This window comes from Lemur catta, chromosome 13, assembly GCF_020740605.2.
Source record: "Lemur catta isolate mLemCat1 chromosome 13, mLemCat1.pri, whole genome shotgun sequence".
In the NCBI taxonomy this organism is placed as follows: domain Eukaryota; kingdom Metazoa; phylum Chordata; class Mammalia; order Primates; family Lemuridae; genus Lemur; species Lemur catta.
This window is the reverse complement of record NC_059140.1, coordinates 27426228-27443631: the sequence shown is the minus strand read 5'-3', so window position 1 is coordinate 27443631 and position 17404 is coordinate 27426228. Positions and strand designations below refer to the sequence as shown.

The following is a 17404-nucleotide window of genomic DNA, read 5'->3' as shown; positions in this document are numbered from 1 at the left end:
AATGGTTATAATCATTCCATAAAGCAACTTAAAAGAATTCATTTCAAAAAACATTGCCTAAATTAATTTTAAAATAAAGCTGTTTTTAATTATAAAAACCAATAATGCTAAATATAGAAAATTTAGGACTTCTGAATAATTATCCAAAACATTTGTGTCTCTTCAGTTTTTTTAAAGAATCTTAAAATGCCAAGGAATAAAGATTAATTTTCTGAAAGACACAAGAGAAAGAAATCTAAACAATCCAGATATAAGTTCCATGTCCACATAAAAATTATCGCATCCATAGTCATAACCCTACAGGAAAAAAATGCATATTTGAAAATTCTTTAATAATTGTATTGACCTTATTATACGATCATACTATCATGCACCAACCACTGTACTTCTGTGATTTTCAGTAACTTCATTTTACTGGATCTATGTTTCCCTGTTTCTCAGTCTCCCTTGAGACCACTACACATTGCAGGGAAAGCTATCTTTGCAAGAGGCACAGTTTGTGACTGATACAGAGAATGTCAGTCAGTCTGAGTGGGACTTCTTTTGAGTCCTAACCTATTGATTGAAAGAGGGAGGGCTGGAATTTATCCAGCACCTCCCATAAACTAGGCTGTATCTTTTACCAGCATTTCAAGAAACAGGATTTGAGGCTCAAATCCTAAAGTTCCTCCATAGGGAGGGTACCAATTGACATTCCTTATTGCATTTAATCCTCTTAATAACCCTGTCTGTTAGGTTCTGTTATAGTTCTCATGTTACACATAAAGATACCAAAGCTCAAACAAACCAGTGGGAGGGGGGGAGAGTTTGAACCAAAGGTTCATTCTGTTATATTTATCATATTTCCTTTCCAAACACTGGAGAACTGAGAAACTTAGAATTAAAAAGGGAAAAGATAATTATTTTTAGTCATTTTATGCCTACATACTGAAGAGAGAGAGAGAGAGTGTGTGTGTGTGTGTGTGTGTGTGTGTGTGTGTGTGTGTGTGTGCATGTATGTAGACAGAAAGAGAGAGAAGACAGAAAGATACACAGGTGGTTTTGGTAGAAAATACCAAGTTTTAAGAACAAATATAAAAAATGTAAATATAAAGATTAAAAGGATTAATGCCATGATTGCTTATTCAGAAAAGAGTTTTCCCTGTAAATTTCATTACTTGAAATAATTTCTCCACAAGCATTTAGATCATCCTTTATTCATATTAAAAGAAATTAATTGCTTTCCATTTCAATTTATTTTTTCTTCAAGTTAGCCAGTATTTTCCCAGATATTATAGATTCATGCTTCATAGACACGATTAACTTTAGAAAGAGCTTAAGTTAATGACAAGGAGGGAATGAAAGGATTAAGAGTTTGAATTTTTTATTTTGGATTGCCTGGATTCTCATCAGATGTATGTCAGGTTTCTGTCCTGTAAAATGGCAGTTATAACGATTAAATGAGAAAATACAAATAAAGTACTTAAGATATACGATAAACTTTAAATTATAACTTTTACATCAAAATAACAAGTAAAGGTGAGCATTAAAATGCCTTATGAAACAAAGCTACTTCAATCATCAACAATTTATATTACACCTGCATTGGATTGTTGAATCAATTCTCCAGTGAAGAAAGTATTGATTGTCATACTCTCTAAATTTTCAAATAGTAAGCATTTGTTAGAGATGAATGATATTCTACAGGTACAAATGTTCCTTGCCTTTTGATCTTAAAACCACTCTCTAAACCACACCTGCATCACTTGATTGAGTCATTTGAAGTGTCAAACCAGCATCACACAGTCTAACAGCGTTTCTAATGTTGTATCTTAAAAGATTTATTCATAAATAGACAACATAGAATCATGATAAGTATTTTTCTTTATGTACATCATGAAGTATAGATATTTTCAAAATCTGAGAAAAATTATAGGTCAAGCACTTTGCCTCTGAAATTCCTGGTTTAGTGAGGGTTAAGGATGATATGATTGAACAATTATTGCCTAGGATTTCAAGAATAAAACTATTGCCCCACGTAGCAGCCCCCAAACAGCTAGCAGTTAGCGATTCAGAGCAAAAGGTTCTTTAATTGCTTTGTAACTTCTAGCTATTCTTTGCCTGAAACTGCCCAAATCTGCTGATGATTGGACATATCAAATTTAGAATGAATATGTGGCAGATTCCACTTCTAGGACCTGTGGAATCTGGGTGAAGATTCGGATTGCCAACGGTTCTCAGCTGGTTTTGCTTTATGTGCTACTAGAGCTTTACATGATTTGGTGGAACTCTGCGTACAACTTAAGTATTGTAACATGTACGTGTGTTCATTGCTCTGTGCAATTGCCTCAAACCTGAGAAAAGTTAAGTTTGTTCTTGTTCTGTCTGTAATAAGGAGTTACTTTAGGCCTAAAGGGATTTCAGAGATCATAGGTATGATATCATAACGTAATATCTATGAGGCAGAGACATTGATTTGTTTGTTAATACCTAGAATGTGTGCTTAATAAATATCTATTGACTGACGGGTTGAGTGCAGAAGTGAGTAAGGCAAAGCCTTGCTGTTAGAGACTTAAGCAGGAAAAAGAAAAAAAAAAAAAAGACTCTGGGTATAGGTGGAAAAGAAGAAAGAATTAGGTACCTATTAGGTTAGTAGAACAAGGTGGTGTCCAAAGGTATAGGAAATCAAATACTCAACTAATTCAACACACATTTATAATCACCTTCATGTGTGAGTTCACTGTTTTCCACACTTTAGTCATTTGTTTAGTTCCTTCACAATTTGCCCTATTTGGGCAGCACCTAAGTGTTATTTTTTCTTTAAATGAACCTTAAATCAACTCACTTTTTATAAATGTGTCTCATTCTACACAATATTACCTGACAGATGGTGGGTTTGATGATCTCTTAGTGCTTCTCACACTTTGATGCAAGATCAAGTCATCTGGGACAAAGCTAAAATGAAGATTCTGATGCCACCAGCCTGGGGTGGGGCCATTTCTGTATATCTCACAAGCTTCCATTTTTGCATTTCTCACAAAGCTGAGAACCACACTTTGAATATCAAGATGCCACATATATATTCTGATAAACACTTAAATTCTTAACTAGGAACATTTAAAAAATTTATCTTTATATCATGTAAAATCACTTCATATACCCCATCAGTGATAAATCTAATGATATAAATGCAGACTCTGCTGAAATTGAAAAAGATAATTAAATGTTCTTTACTTTCAGGGAATTCACTGCCAAGAAGAAAGATATTAAATAATTATGTAAGAAACCAAGGTAACTTGCACTGTGGGCTATTATAGAGTTCTGTACAAAATGGTCTGAGGAAATCCTAGAAATCTGGGGAAGACCATGGTAGAAGTGTGTCTCTGAGTGTGACAGAGGGTCAGGGGAGCCCAGAACACAGGCTGTCTCCCACCTGCCCCTATGGCTGTGAAGCCTGTGCCCCGTGCAGCGGACCCCAGCCACGGGGTGCATGAGTGCACCACTTGCCCATCTGTGTGGCCTTTCAGAGAACTGCATCGGCCTGGAGGAGAGGCATCATTTTGCAATCATCCACCCCCAGAAGGGGAAAGGGTAGATTTTTTGGAGTTTATCTTTCTAGAAGAGGCTCTTTTTATCCATCTTTCTGGAATGGCTTCTTGCACCAACATCATAGAGCAGTTGAACTATTTCCTTCCTACCCAAAGACATTCCACCTTCATTTAGAGTCACACACCATAAATTATGAGCATTATTTCTACCAAGGGGGTTTTAATTCCCTTCTCCTTTTCCAGTTTTCTTTCCCACTAGTAAAAGGTAAGAGAATGGATAGTTTAGGCAGGATTAGGGGAAGATGAGAAAGCTCTAGTCCAAGCTGTCAGAGATTCCTGGCCTGTCCTCAGTATTCTTTCTATTTACTGTGTGTTATAGGCAGAATAATGGCTCCCCCAAAGTTGTCCATGTTGTAATCCCCCAAACCTGTGAATATGTTGTATTACATGACAAATTAAAGTTAAAGTTGCAAATGGAAATAATGTAGCTGATTGAGCTTAAAATAGGGAGAGTATCTTGGAATATCCAGGTGGTTAATTGTAATCACAAGGTTCCTTGAAAGTGGAAGAGGGAGGCAGGAGAGGAGATCAGAGTGATGTGATATAAGAAGGACTTCACACAGTTTGGCTGGGGGAAGGGGCCACAAGCCAAGGACTGCAGGCAGCCTCTAGAAGCTTGAAATCCTAGCACCTCCAAAAGTAGTACAGCCCCGCCTACACCTGGATTTTAGCACAGTCAGACCCATGTCAGACTTCTGACTTACAAAACTAAAAGGTAATAAATTTGTGTTGTTTTAAGCCACTAAGTTTCTGGTATTTTGCAGCAGCAGCAGCAATAGGAAACTCATGCAACCTCTCTCTAGACTCAGAGACCTCTCTGTTTTGCCTCTTTTTATTTCTAGGATGCTACTCTTTCCCAGCTACATCTCTTACTTTTCCTTCACAATCTCTTTTGCTGGCTTCTTTTTATTATCCTAAAAAATTGGTTCTTTCCCAGGTTATACAGTTATTTTTCTCACTCTACAGGAATCATAAATTTGCTGAACATGGCCCAGATTCAAATTTCAGATATGTTTTCTTTGGCCTACATGGTATTTTTTCACAAGCCAAATTGAAATGCATTTAAGCAAGACATGCATCCTCTCAAGGACACAATTCATGCTATTCCACACTGTATTTTACCTGGCCTGCTTCCCTGATTTACCTTATGGGCTTCATCCTTAAAGGTTTGGAATTGAGAATCCTTCTCCTAAAACATAAATGTATACTAAATGTTAAGCTGTTATATTAAAAAAGATTCTTGAATCACATGGGTTTAGGAAATGCCAAGTTAGACACAATTAGGTCCTTACACGTCAAGAATTAGTAGCCTTAATTATGCTAATTATCATATATCTATGTAGCTAGAGCATATGCATGTATAGATATCTAGCTGCATATAGCATGCAGCATTTCCCAAGCTATATGGAACTTTAACTAGTGGAGCAACTTATATGTTGGTTGTTCTGAGTATATACATTGAGACTCTCATTTAATCTGTTCCCATTACTGCTATCATCACCCATATCTTTTTGACTTTCCAAAGCTATAAGTAAAGCAAATACTTATAAAGCATGAAGTACATGACACACACTGTTGTAAGCACTTTTTATATATATGCTGGTTTATAATGCTGATATGATAGTAGGCACTGTTATTATCTGTGTTTTGCAGGTGAAGAAACTAAGACCTAGAGAAATTATGTTCCCAATGGCACACAGCTAGAAAGTTACAAAGCTGGAGTTTGAACCCAACTCATCTTTTTCCCGAGTCTGTGCCCTGAAGCCCTCCAGTATCTAGCACTTGCCCTGCTCTTCTTGAGCGGGAGGTGTGGGTCCAGTACATGAAAACATTTTCTGCCAGAGATCACTGAAAATATAACAAGCCATCTCAGATCGGGTTGAATTCACTGCCCATAGAGATGTTCACAACGAGGTTGGAGGACTTCTTGTAAGGAAGTTTTATGAAAGGCACAAATACAAAAGACATCAAACCCAACTGTAAAGTCCTTTCCAAATGAGAAGATTATGACAAAATATGAGAGTTTGTTCTGGATGGGAAGATAATGTGAGCAAAGGCAATGAATATTTGCAGGGAGTAGATCCGCCTGGCCATTATGAAAAATTCATGGAGAAAAGTACTTTCAAGTAATGCTGCAAAGATTCACTGCATTGATTGTGGGGGTCCTTCAGTGTCAGCACAACAGGAGTTTGGTCTTAATCGTTTAACTGACGGGGAGCCCTGAAAAGTTGCTCCTCGGGAGAGTGATAACGTTTTTGTTGTTTTGATTTAGTTTTTTTGTTTTTTTTTGGAGGGAGGGATTTATACAAAGCATTTGAAAGAAATTAATCGGATTAAAATATTTTTCTACCCAGGGACGACCCAGTCAAGCCTCTTTTGCATCTTCTCTTCCTCCCCTCCCCACTAGGTGGCGCCAGAACTCAAAATCAGGACTCCCTAAAAGGTGGTCTCGCTGTTCTGATCCTTTATGGTAGGATGACTCTTATAAAGACATCTGTGATGTGAACATAACAAAAAATTTTTTTATTGCCAATTCCTAATATGCCTTTTCATTCACCCTGGGGTACTTTTCCAGTAGTTAATTTTCGGCTTAACCGAATGTAACGTTCTGAAGAAGAGCTTCTGGGGACCCTGCCAGCTCGGAGAAGAGTTGTAGACCAACATAATAAACAACACGTCCTGCAGAAATTGCTAACGACCAGCTGCAAGTTGATACAGTGGAATCTATTCGACCCTTGATGACTTCAATATGGGGGGAACTGTTCTAGTTCACAGGCCAAGGAGGATTTTTAGGTGGCCGGTTAAATTACCTCCTTGACACTTAACTCTTGGTAGAATGTGGAAGGGGGTGAAAGCCTGAGCCAACTTATGACCTAATTCTTCAGGAAAGAAATGTGAGAGTCCAGCATTTTGTCCCCTGCTTCCTCTCTGACTGCCTTTTCATGATATAAACTAGTTTACACTGCAGAGGGCTTGCTCCTTTACAAATTTCTTAATTGAAACTTGTTTCCTTAATGTCACAGTCCTGGCTATGTTTTGTTTTTTTAAAAGAATGGGGGGAAAGTAGGCTATCAATTTGTTGGAAGCTTAGTGTTTTCACAGATCTACACAAAAAGCAATCATTCCTGGTCACTTGTAAATATGTACATAGTGACAAAAAGACCCATAAATCAAGCGTATTTTAAACATCTAAGACTAGTTCCTATGATTCAAATGGCATGTCTTGCCCAAATCACAGGTAAGTGGACACATGGCATTTTTCCCTAAATCGTTCAGACTGAAATTCAAGGAGGAAACACAAAGTTAGTGAACATGTCACAAAAGGGGTATTGTTTAAAGATAAAGAGGCTTTTGTCTAAATACCATAGTCTCAATTTCCTCCATTCTAGAGAGAAAGGAAAAAAAAAAAGGATGTATGTATTTTACTTAATTTTGTTTACTTGAAATTTTTACGTTTTAGTTTTTCCAAACCTGCTTCTTCTAAAATGGGCAGCAGAGGAGAGAGGCTAATATAGAGGATAGACTTATGGATGTGGATAAATAATTAATGGCCTGGAGTAATTAGCTGGAAGATGTTTAATCATTAATTTGTCTGAGTCATCAAAAGCATTTGAGCCTATCCATAAAATGTTCTACTATTCATGAGTATATATATTTTGTCAAGATGGAAATTAATATAAGAATAGAAACAGCATTTTGAAAAATTTAGATATCAGACAAGTCTATTTGGTCTATTCTTTGTTTGTTAAAGATAAACAAAATTTTGCTTTCCTTTATTTTACCTAATAAGAAAAAAGTTGTATACATTCTATCTGTATATATAACCAAGAAGTCAAACTTCTTGGTTAGGAAGGTAAAGTAATTGGCTAGTTTTGTCTTTGTTTAGGAACTTCTTCAGGGGGTGGGGAAGCAAAACCAAAAACACTTCATTATTAAAGTGTCTGGTGAACAATTAGGGTTCTTTCAGAGGATAAGGGAAAAAAGGTCCTTTAACATAATGCTAAGTTTTGCAATTTATGACTGTGTTCTTCAATGTGGTGTTTTCCAATACAGTTTTATTACAGGCTCTAAATTATACTTTCACAGGAAAGGTCTGTCTTTAAACTTTTAGGTCAGAATTGTTCAGATCTTTTCACACTGAATCAATCAGGTTTAAAGCTGGCAAAATCCTTGGCAGGCTTGTAAATCTTTCAAAAGATGTTATCCAATTACCCTTCATGGGCCACAGGATTCTACAGCGTGACTATTTCCTTCTCTATGAGGAATTAAGTGCTCATGAGAGGTTAGAAACCAATGGAGTTGAAAAGTAAGGTTCTGCATTTTTCTTCCAGTTCACGTGGTGTAGAGATATCTGTAGCTACTAATATATCCTGAGATCTACCATTCTGACCTAAAGAGTGGCCTTAGCATCACTGAAGTTTTAATTGTTTCAAATTAGCAAACAAACAAACAAAAAAAATAATAAGTTGGTTCCTGTTACAAAATCTTATTTTGGACTTGTATTAAGAATTTAACCTAAGAATATATTCCAAATGGAAAGCATAAGAGATCACTATTAATCTTAGTTGTTTTTTCAAGAAAAACATTTTTAGGTACAGTCAATAAATACACATGGGATTGAAAAAGAAAATAACAAGGAAGATAAATACCCTGCTTTGGTCTGGGTTTTGATCTTCTAAAAAATGTGCTTATTTTCTATTTAAAAAACACATATTAATCTCTGTTAGTTCTTCCTCCTCTGGGTTGCCAATATAGAATACTAATAAAAGGCTAAGGAGACATTCAATTTATATAAAAGCCTATTTCATGCCACTTGGTTTCAAGGGGGAAAATAATCATGGGCAGAATCATTTAGAAATAATTTTTCAAGGAAAAATGTGAACATGCTTATAGATTCCTTCACAGAAGTTAGAAAAGCGCTGCTTTCCTTTGTGATGTAAAAGGTGGAGTGGAGGTTATGGGATTCCAGCTGCACCTTTGACCTCAAGGGCTTCTGAGTCACTCACTTGTCATGACCTTTGACCTTTGGCAAATCTTGACCCTATCTGTTTTGCTTGATTTTTACTACCTACAACAAAAGGTCTTTTCCTCTCTGGAACACATAAGCAGAAGTCATATAAATGTTTGGAAATAGTTTGTCAGCCAACAATCAGGCAAAGAGAGGATAAATATCAAAAAAAAAATAAATTACGAAAAATGTTCTAACATTTAAAGTTCCCTCCAGTGGTGCAGATGGATTTCAGTGACTGTAATGTCAACTCTTGGCCTCATGTTCCCTCTTTTAAAATCTTTGCTTACTTTGATTTAAAATGTGATGTAGCAAGAGGTAGAAAGGTTGGTGCTTTTATAAATTTTACTTCTAGTATTTTACTCCAGTCACTAAAAATTACAGATATCACCTCATAGCTGTGTGTTATCAACACCACCTTTTAACAACTATCTAGATTGCTTCCATCTCTGAAGAAAGGAAATTCCTCTTATCAAGATTGTGAGTGAAAGGCAAATAAGTGTAAACATTGGGAGTGAAATGTAGTATGGAGCAAGTCAAATACAGATGAGGAAACCGGGTTTGTAAAAATGTACATAGATGCCCTCTGGCATCAATATCTATAGAAACTGAATATTCAGTTACTTAATATATACAATAGTAAGGTAAATCTTAAATCTCATGTAGTCTTTATAATAATATCAACTGTTACGGATCTATTTAATACATACTACTGATAGGTAACAAATGACTTGAGTTTTCACAAGTTTTTCTTTCTAATATTCAACTGTGTTGGCTTGCTTGTTTTAAGCAAGTAATAGGAAAAAAGTAGCTTGAAAACAGACATTAATAAAAGTGTCTAGAAGGTTTGACACAGTAAAGGATGATGTATGCCTTTTCACCAAGATGAGAATGAATGGAATCTCTTGAATTGTAATACTTAAGGATTCGTCTAGTTAAGGAATACTTTTATGGTTATTTATTGCTCTGTCAGCACGGAGATTCTCATTTTTTTCTTTTTGCATCAAGATAGTAGTATTTTAATATTTACTTTCGGGACAGTTATATCTTTACCTATTTCCACTGGCTTTTTAGCATTCATTCACAACGCACTTTTTTCCCCCTGGAAATTTCTCTTTCTCTGAGGCTCAAAAGAAGTGTTTGATACTTTGAAATTACAGTGAAAATTGGCACATTAATGAAGTTAGTTAGGTGAGCCAAATACTTGGTTCAATCAGAATTTAGAAAGAAAATTAAGAGCTTGCCAACTAAATACTCAAGTCTAGTGAAAACCTTTGCAACAAAGATTTTCAATGTTTGTCATTTATTTTAAAGAGTTGAAAACAAAATCTCTTCTAAAAATCTTATACAAATCTGTTTATATAAGTATACTGCAATCTATAATTCTTGTGAGAGCTAGACAGAAAGGATTCGATAAAAAGATGTCCAACGATTAAAATATTATCCTTCCTGTTAGAGGTAGGGTAAATTGAATAGGCTGAAAAGTGTTGGTGAGAAGAGTACTAACGAGTGCCCAGCCTGTGACATGCTATCCTGTCTGAATGTACTTTTTCCTGATTTTTGTATCTGTCACCACAATACCAAAAATCTCCCACAGCAGTCAAAATTATTTTCCCTCAGATCCCAGCTAAGAGTCCTATGGCTTCAAATTAAAACTCTTAGAATTTAGTTTTCATTACCTTTCCACTAGAATATTTATGACTTCCTGTAGAGCCAGGCTTCAATAGCATTAACCATATGGAAATTCAGGGGAATTTGTTACTTTCTTACCTGAAAATGTTTTTAGGTGTGAAAGTTGAGTTGGTAGAAAATAAACTGTTTCCTGGATGTCTCGGAAATCTGCAACACACGTCATTTGAATAAGATAACTAAATGGTGAACATTATCCATGTTTAAATTTTTTACCCCACATTAAACCATTTGAATGATGTTATCACTGACTTTTTCTTTCCCCTTGAGGGATGGGGTCTAGAGTTTTTATAGTCATGATAAAAAAAATTGAATAATACTATCCAAGAGGGTAAACAAACAAATTCCACTTAAGGTTTTACAAGGCGTATGCTGACAGTAATATTTTTAAGATTCCTTTGCTATCGGTGTGTATCTGCTATGGGCTTTCTCCAGAGCAACATATTTTTGAAATGCAAAAGATCACTCTCACTGCCCTCCCCTCCGCCCACCCCACCACAACCCTCCAGCCCCAGTCCTGGTCAAAATCTTCCAATGGCCATCCATTCAGATAGAGCAGGGTTTCTCAACTATCAGATAATTCTTTGTTGTGAGGGACTGTCAATGCACATTACACATCTCAGAATTTAATGATTTGAGAAAAGGTAGGTGTGCCAATTATCCATTTATTGCCTCTGAGCTCCAAATTCACTCTTCATTGCTCTGCTTTGTAGTACTGGAGTTGCAACTCCTAAGAATTTTTTTTTCTTTTTGCCAGCTAGCACCATGTTAATCTTTGTCAGTAGAAGATGTCAAAGGAGAGACAGTAGCAGAGGAAGAGACTTTTCTTGACTTGGCGGGGTGTGGCTACTAGAAGCTTGTGTCTAAGAGATCCAGTAGCACATGCCCTCTAGCCAGTTTTGCTTGGGTCCCCGTGGCAGGCGTTCAGAATGCCAGTCTCCACCCAGGTCTCCCAACTCGGCAGCCCCAGCCTGCTGGCCATGGATCGGATTTGGCCAGTAACCTTCCCTGTCATTCAGTAAGTCCAGCCACTATGAATTTAGACTCCAGTGAAGTCTAAATCTCAGCCTGGGAAAGGATGCCCTCTCCAAATGTGTTCATCACTGGGCACTATCTTTCAGCCTGGGGTATTCTCTGAGTTCTCCTTTATCTCCTCTTAGTGACTACTCATCTGCCTCCAGTCAGTAATTCTTTAGATTAAATATTCTGGGTTAAATTACTGGTGTAGATTCTGCTTTCCTCCTGGACTCTGTTGGGTAGGGTAGACCACTGAGTAAGAAGTTTGAATACATAAACACAAACACACATATACAGTCTTATTTCAACAATATTATGCCTTCCTAAGCTGAAAATGTTCGCAAGCAGAGCCTTTTAAGGACCTGCTGTAATGATTAGAATCCAAGAAACAGAATTTTTCTGCTGGATACAATCCAAGACGTTACCCAGGTCCTCGTTTTCCAGCTGAAGCATCCCGGTCACCGAGAGGTTAAGTGACATCATTTACTGAGTGGCAGAATGGATGTGTGAGCAGAGGGGCATGCTAGGGGGCTGCTTTTCCATGAAATGGCCCCGGCCCCCTCTGAGAACTCTCTCTTGGAGCTTCATCAGATGACTCACTCACTGGCTTTTTTATGAGGACCCATGGGAGAGAGAAATTTCTCTCAAGTCTAAGTACCAGGAATAATTATGCCTCTCCTGAATGACTGTTCTGGTTTTAGCTCATGGACACTGTGAAACATGTAACTGCTTGTTTTCCATTTAGGATGGCGGCCAGAAAGCTCAGGGGCAAAGCTGCGGCTGTCTCCTGGCAAGTGGGCAGCACCTCGGGACACTCACACCTTTACGTTCCTGTAGCTTGGTCTCAGCTATTTTCTACCCCGCTCTTCCCTTTGCCTCATTGCCTTACCAAGTTTTTATTATTGTTATACTATTATATACATCAGACACTTGAAAACATCTATTTTAAGAATAAGTTGGCTGTCAACAAAATGTTGAGTACAAATCTTCAGTTCTCCTGATGCTAACTTCAGTGTTCTCTTCATTAGCGTTCGCTTACACTGACAAAGAATTTAAATACTTCAATCTTCCCAAGTATGGGTGCACCTCAGAGGCCCAAGAGCGATTCCTTCAGATATTTCAAAATTTCCCCTGTCACTTACTTAATGAATATATTTAGTAAATTTCTAATTTCATACCCAAATAACAAAAATTTTTAGCTGGGGCTTTATCAACTTTTACATATCTTTTTCAAGGCAAATTGATAACACTTGGTTATCACAAAGCTGACCATGGGCTCAGAAAGGATAAACTTTTAATTTTTCTTATTTCTTTATTGAATTATAGTCTTAAAATTTGATTTCTTTTGGCAGTCATTTAGCAATATACCATGAAATGTAGGGAAAAAAATGTTTAGTTTTTTGGTTTTTTTTTTTTACTTCTGTGCTCTTATGATTTTTTTCCCCTGCTGAATAAGCAACTTTCTTTTTTGTGTCTCTCTACGATGGTAGGAGTTGGCTATTCAATACCTTATTTATACCTGGATTCCCTCATGTTTCCACACTTGCAGTCCGACTTCTACAGTTATCATTTATCACAGGCAGTGACTCATACCTTGTAGGGGCAAAATAAATATTTGCAGAATAAATCCTCAGAGCTGCTACCCAAAATGGGGAATGTTGAAAACAAAGCAGCAATCACAGAAAATAAAGTAACTGCAGCTTTGGAAATGGAGAATGTATGATATTCCTGCTTTTCTCCTCATAATTCCTCCAAAAAGAAGATGATTTTGTTTCTCTGCACTGAAGCTGAAAAACAATATACTTTTGGCTTCATCTGATTTCAAAGAATTAATTCTAAACAATACATTTCTTGTTTTCCTTTACTTCAGAGGAAATACAGCACTCAATGCCATTGATAAGTAGTCGTTTCTTTGTGTAAGTACCTATCAGAATTTGCCAAAGTTTTAATGCAAATATCCCTGATACACCCCAGAAAACCTTCCATGAAGCAAAGTCAGGCAAAAAACCTTACAGACCAATGTAATGGGCGGAATTCTGAGAAATGGGCCACAGAAACAAATAACAGAAACAAACAAGGAAGAAGTTAAAATGAACCAATACGGGGCCCATGCCTCCGCTCTGCTATTGTTGTAACCGGGACATGATGAGACGTCCTCTTCCTTTGGTCTCTTATTTAACCCTGAATATGGTTCATAGGTAAGTGGGTCAGTGTCCTTTTGACCATCACATTTTTCATTCATTTCAGAAAATATGAGATCAATTTTCCATGTGATTCAGTTGTGTTACTGGGTTATTGCCCTTTATTCCTCCAAACATAAGTCTTTGATCTCCAGTGATAAAGTCTGTGTTTCTCACAGGGCCCTTCCAGGATGACTAGCTCAACCGAATCAATGAGAAATGAACCTTTATCTTTGAACATCTAAGTTCCTCATGGAACTGAGCTAAAAGAAATCAAAATAGACAAAGGAATTACAAAAGACATATTTCAAATACCATATCTTATCAGGAGATATTTACTAAAACAGGCTACTAGGTTTTCAGAGATATACCAGCCTTGAAAGTAAATTGTTTTTGACATTATTAACAGGAAAATATGCTTGTGTTTTCCAGTGTTCTCAATCATGTGAAAATTTCTGATAAATGTTTTTAAGACATTTTAACAAAAACAGTCTTTTCCTGAAGTTTGTAAACCTTTGGTTGAGGAAAGTACATATATTATAAGTGTAAGTTCTCCTAGCATTGGGATATAAGACCAGAAATATAAAAGGCAGTGGTATCGGGAAAACAGAGCTAGGCAGGTATGTATACAGATAGGATCCCTGGGAGACAAGAGACACTGTTGGGATATGCCACAGTTGTATCTGCTCTTGCCCTATGTGGTCAGCTCACTTCTGGTAAGATGTGGAATCCTTGGGTAATTAAATCAGGACCCTAATCTAACCACTAAAGCGCTTGTCGCTGGCATTAGCAGTGGCATTGACCCTGCAGTATGCAATAGCTGAGCTTCGCCTTGACAACCACAAAAGTTCCTCAAAGACCGTTGGCAGAAGAATGTGAGCAAGTAAACAGGAAGAGAAGTATGGCTTGCACAGGACTTAGTAATATAAATATGACAATGCCTATTGCTATTTTTGACTCATGCAGAACTACAGTAGGAATCAGGCAGCAGGGAAAAAGCTATGGCTTTAGTGTACTTAGCTGAGGGGTGAAGGTGGAGATAAGGGTTGGTGCAGTTAAAAATAAATGATTCTGTTGCCATGGTTTCCTTCTTTATAAATTCTTTTCAACATGAATTGCTGTTGTGGTGGTTAATTTTAGATTCATGCAGATTTTTGACAAATAAGAATTCCTATACATCTGAGAAATGGTTTTTTAAAAGCTGTAGGAAAAGGCTTTTGGCAGTCTGGTTTAAGCATTTCTAAGCAAAATAACCTGCAGGGTTCTGGCTTTTAGACAACTACCAAAGGAAAATGAATAAAGAGAATGAGAACCAAGTGAACATGTAAGACTACATTTATCCTTCTGATTAAAACATAAGTTCATATCAGCACAACATTTAAGGGCATGTTGAGTATTGAGGACTGCCTCTCTCAGAGCCATAGGAAGACAGATGTCCCTCCTACAGAGTAACTCATTTGACAATACACCCATAAAAGATTTCAAGTACCAAATGTTAATTTAGATAAATATGTATTTACTAATTTCAAAGGCTATAATTGTGTTTTTAAAATCTACATTACCTCAAATACAATTCAATTTTCAAATAGAGTGTTGCAATTACTTATAATTTATACCTGCTCTAAAATACCTGTATTTCACTTTTTAAATATTTAATAATAGAAATTTCAAATTTGGAAAACATAAATGAAAAGGAAGAGCTGACTTTTCCAAAGGAATTCTTTTTTCCTTATGCATTTATTACAGGATTGTTTAAATAGGGAACTTCCTTAACACAATTAAAATAGGACTTGATTTTTAAAAAGAAAAGAAAGGGGCTGGGCATGAGGGCTCACACCTGTAATCCGAGTGCTTTGGGAGGCTGAGGCAGGAGCATCGCTTGAGGCGAGGAGTTTGAGGTTACCATGAGCTATAATCATCCCACTGCATTTCAGCCTGGGTGACAGAGAAAACCTTGTCTCTAAAAAAATAAAGAAAAAGAAAAGAATAAAATCACCTGCACAGAAATGCATTACGATACAGTTACACTGTAAACAGTGGACACTGAAATGTTAGTAAATGCTTATTTCCAACCCAAATTTAATGGTTAAAGCTTCATGGTATTTTAAATTTTGTATTTTGACGTTTGTTTTCTTTTTCTAAGGATTTTGTGGTTACTCATAAGAATCTAGTAAAATGAAAAATTTAGAAGTTAGAATGACTTAATTTAAGACAGTAAAGGATGGAATTCATGATAACTGAAAGAAAATGAGTGAACCATATTTGTCTCTATAAACTTATTTTCTAATTCTATTATTCTAATTTATTATAGTAATCAATTATTGTGTTAATTGTACATTTAGTCTTTAGTCATACTAATTCTATTTTTGCTAAATTAAAGAAAACCCTAAAAATTCACAAAATAAAAAGTGATCCTGGTGGTATTTTAGCTCAATTAAAGTTGAAACAGAAGTTAGTGATATTTCTGTTGACATATACTAAACTTAAATTTACACATAACAATTTTAGAGGGGTAGTGTGTGTGTGTGTGTGTGTGTGTGTGTGTGTGTGTGTGTTTTGTAGGAAGACAGGGGATTTTATTAAGATAGCTCAACTAATAGCACAGACATTGCCCAACTTGATGGGATAATTATATCAATCTCCACTTCTGTCTGTGTAAGGGAATTGCCTCATGTGTTATTCTATTTCTATAGTATAAAAATAAGATCAAAAAAGTCAAAATTTGGGTGTTGGGAAATTTCCATAGATCAAGGCTACTCCCAAGAGTGGACTTTTTCAAGTGTCTACTTTTTCTAGAAATATGTCTGAGAGGTAGGATGACCAGGGACATCTTTGATTTGCTCTGAGCTTTACTTATGGCTTACTTGGAAGAAGAGCTGACCAGGTTTTTCTTGGTGGCAGCTTGTCTCTGTCCGGAAGCTAAGAATCTCATGGGCATTTAGCCTGAAGCACAACCCTAGGAGTTCTGTAGCTACTGACTCATTTGGCTTTGCTATGCTATGGCAGACTAGTGTAGACTGGTCTTTCTCCCAAGAACAACTGGAAAAGCTTGACAGAATACTTTTTAAAAAGCTGCTTGAAAGTTTTAGAGAACTAGCAGAGTAGCCCAGACATAAAAGAGCCAAGATCCTAAAGAATGGGGAAATTCATAGACATGAGCCTTATATTTTATGCCACTTTTTTCCTTGATGTATCTGTCCTTCATAAGCAACACAGAAATAAAGGTTGATATCCAATTGGTATCATTCCCAAATGTGCATTTAGGTGATGATCAGGGAAACCAATTTTCTGGTTAGTACATGTGATGCTTGTTTTTCCATTCTTGGGATACTTCACTTAATAGAATGGGTTCTAACTCTCTCCAGAACCAAAGAGATGTCGTATCACCATTATTTCTTATAGCTGAGTAATACTCCACGGTATACATATACCACAATTTACTAATCCATTCGTGAATTGATGGGCATTTTGGGTTGTTTCCACATCTTTGCAATTGTGAATTGTGCTGCTATAAACATTCGGGTACAGGTGTCTTTGTCATAGAATGACTTTTGTTCCTTTGGGTAGATGCCCAATAATGGGATTGCTGGATGGAATGAGGGGATGGGTGTATGCCTACATGATGAATGCGTTGCGCACCGTCTGGGGAATGGTCATGCTTGAAGGTGCTGACTCGGGGAGGTGGGGGGTGGGGGGAGGGGATGGAGGTATGACTACATGGTGAGTGCCAGGCGCACTGTCTGGAGAATGGACACACTTGAAGCTCTGACTCAGGGGGATGGGCGGGACATGGGAAATATATATAACCTAAACTTTTGTACCCCCATAATAAGCTGAAATAAAAAAAAAAGAGAGAAAAAAAAATAAAGGTTGAGACGTTTAGGAGAATGTGCGTATAAAGAGGCAGAGAAGCTAAGCAGAGT

General features: G+C 36.8%; 1 long non-coding RNA gene across 2 annotated transcripts; it reads right to left on the bottom strand.

Annotated features, from left to right (window-relative positions):
- Positions 1-1377: 1377 nt before the first annotated feature.
- Positions 1378-15352, bottom strand: LOC123649211. Of its 2 annotated transcripts, XR_006738915.1 has the most exons (4): positions 15319-15352; positions 10366-10434; positions 4732-4776; positions 1378-1412 (listed from the first exon to the last, which is right to left on the bottom strand). It is a non-coding gene; the product is annotated as an uncharacterized LOC123649211 (long non-coding RNA). The 2 variants fall into 2 exon arrangements; XR_006738914.1 differs by lacking the exon at positions 4732-4776.
- Between the last annotated feature and the right edge of the window lie 2052 nt (positions 15353-17404).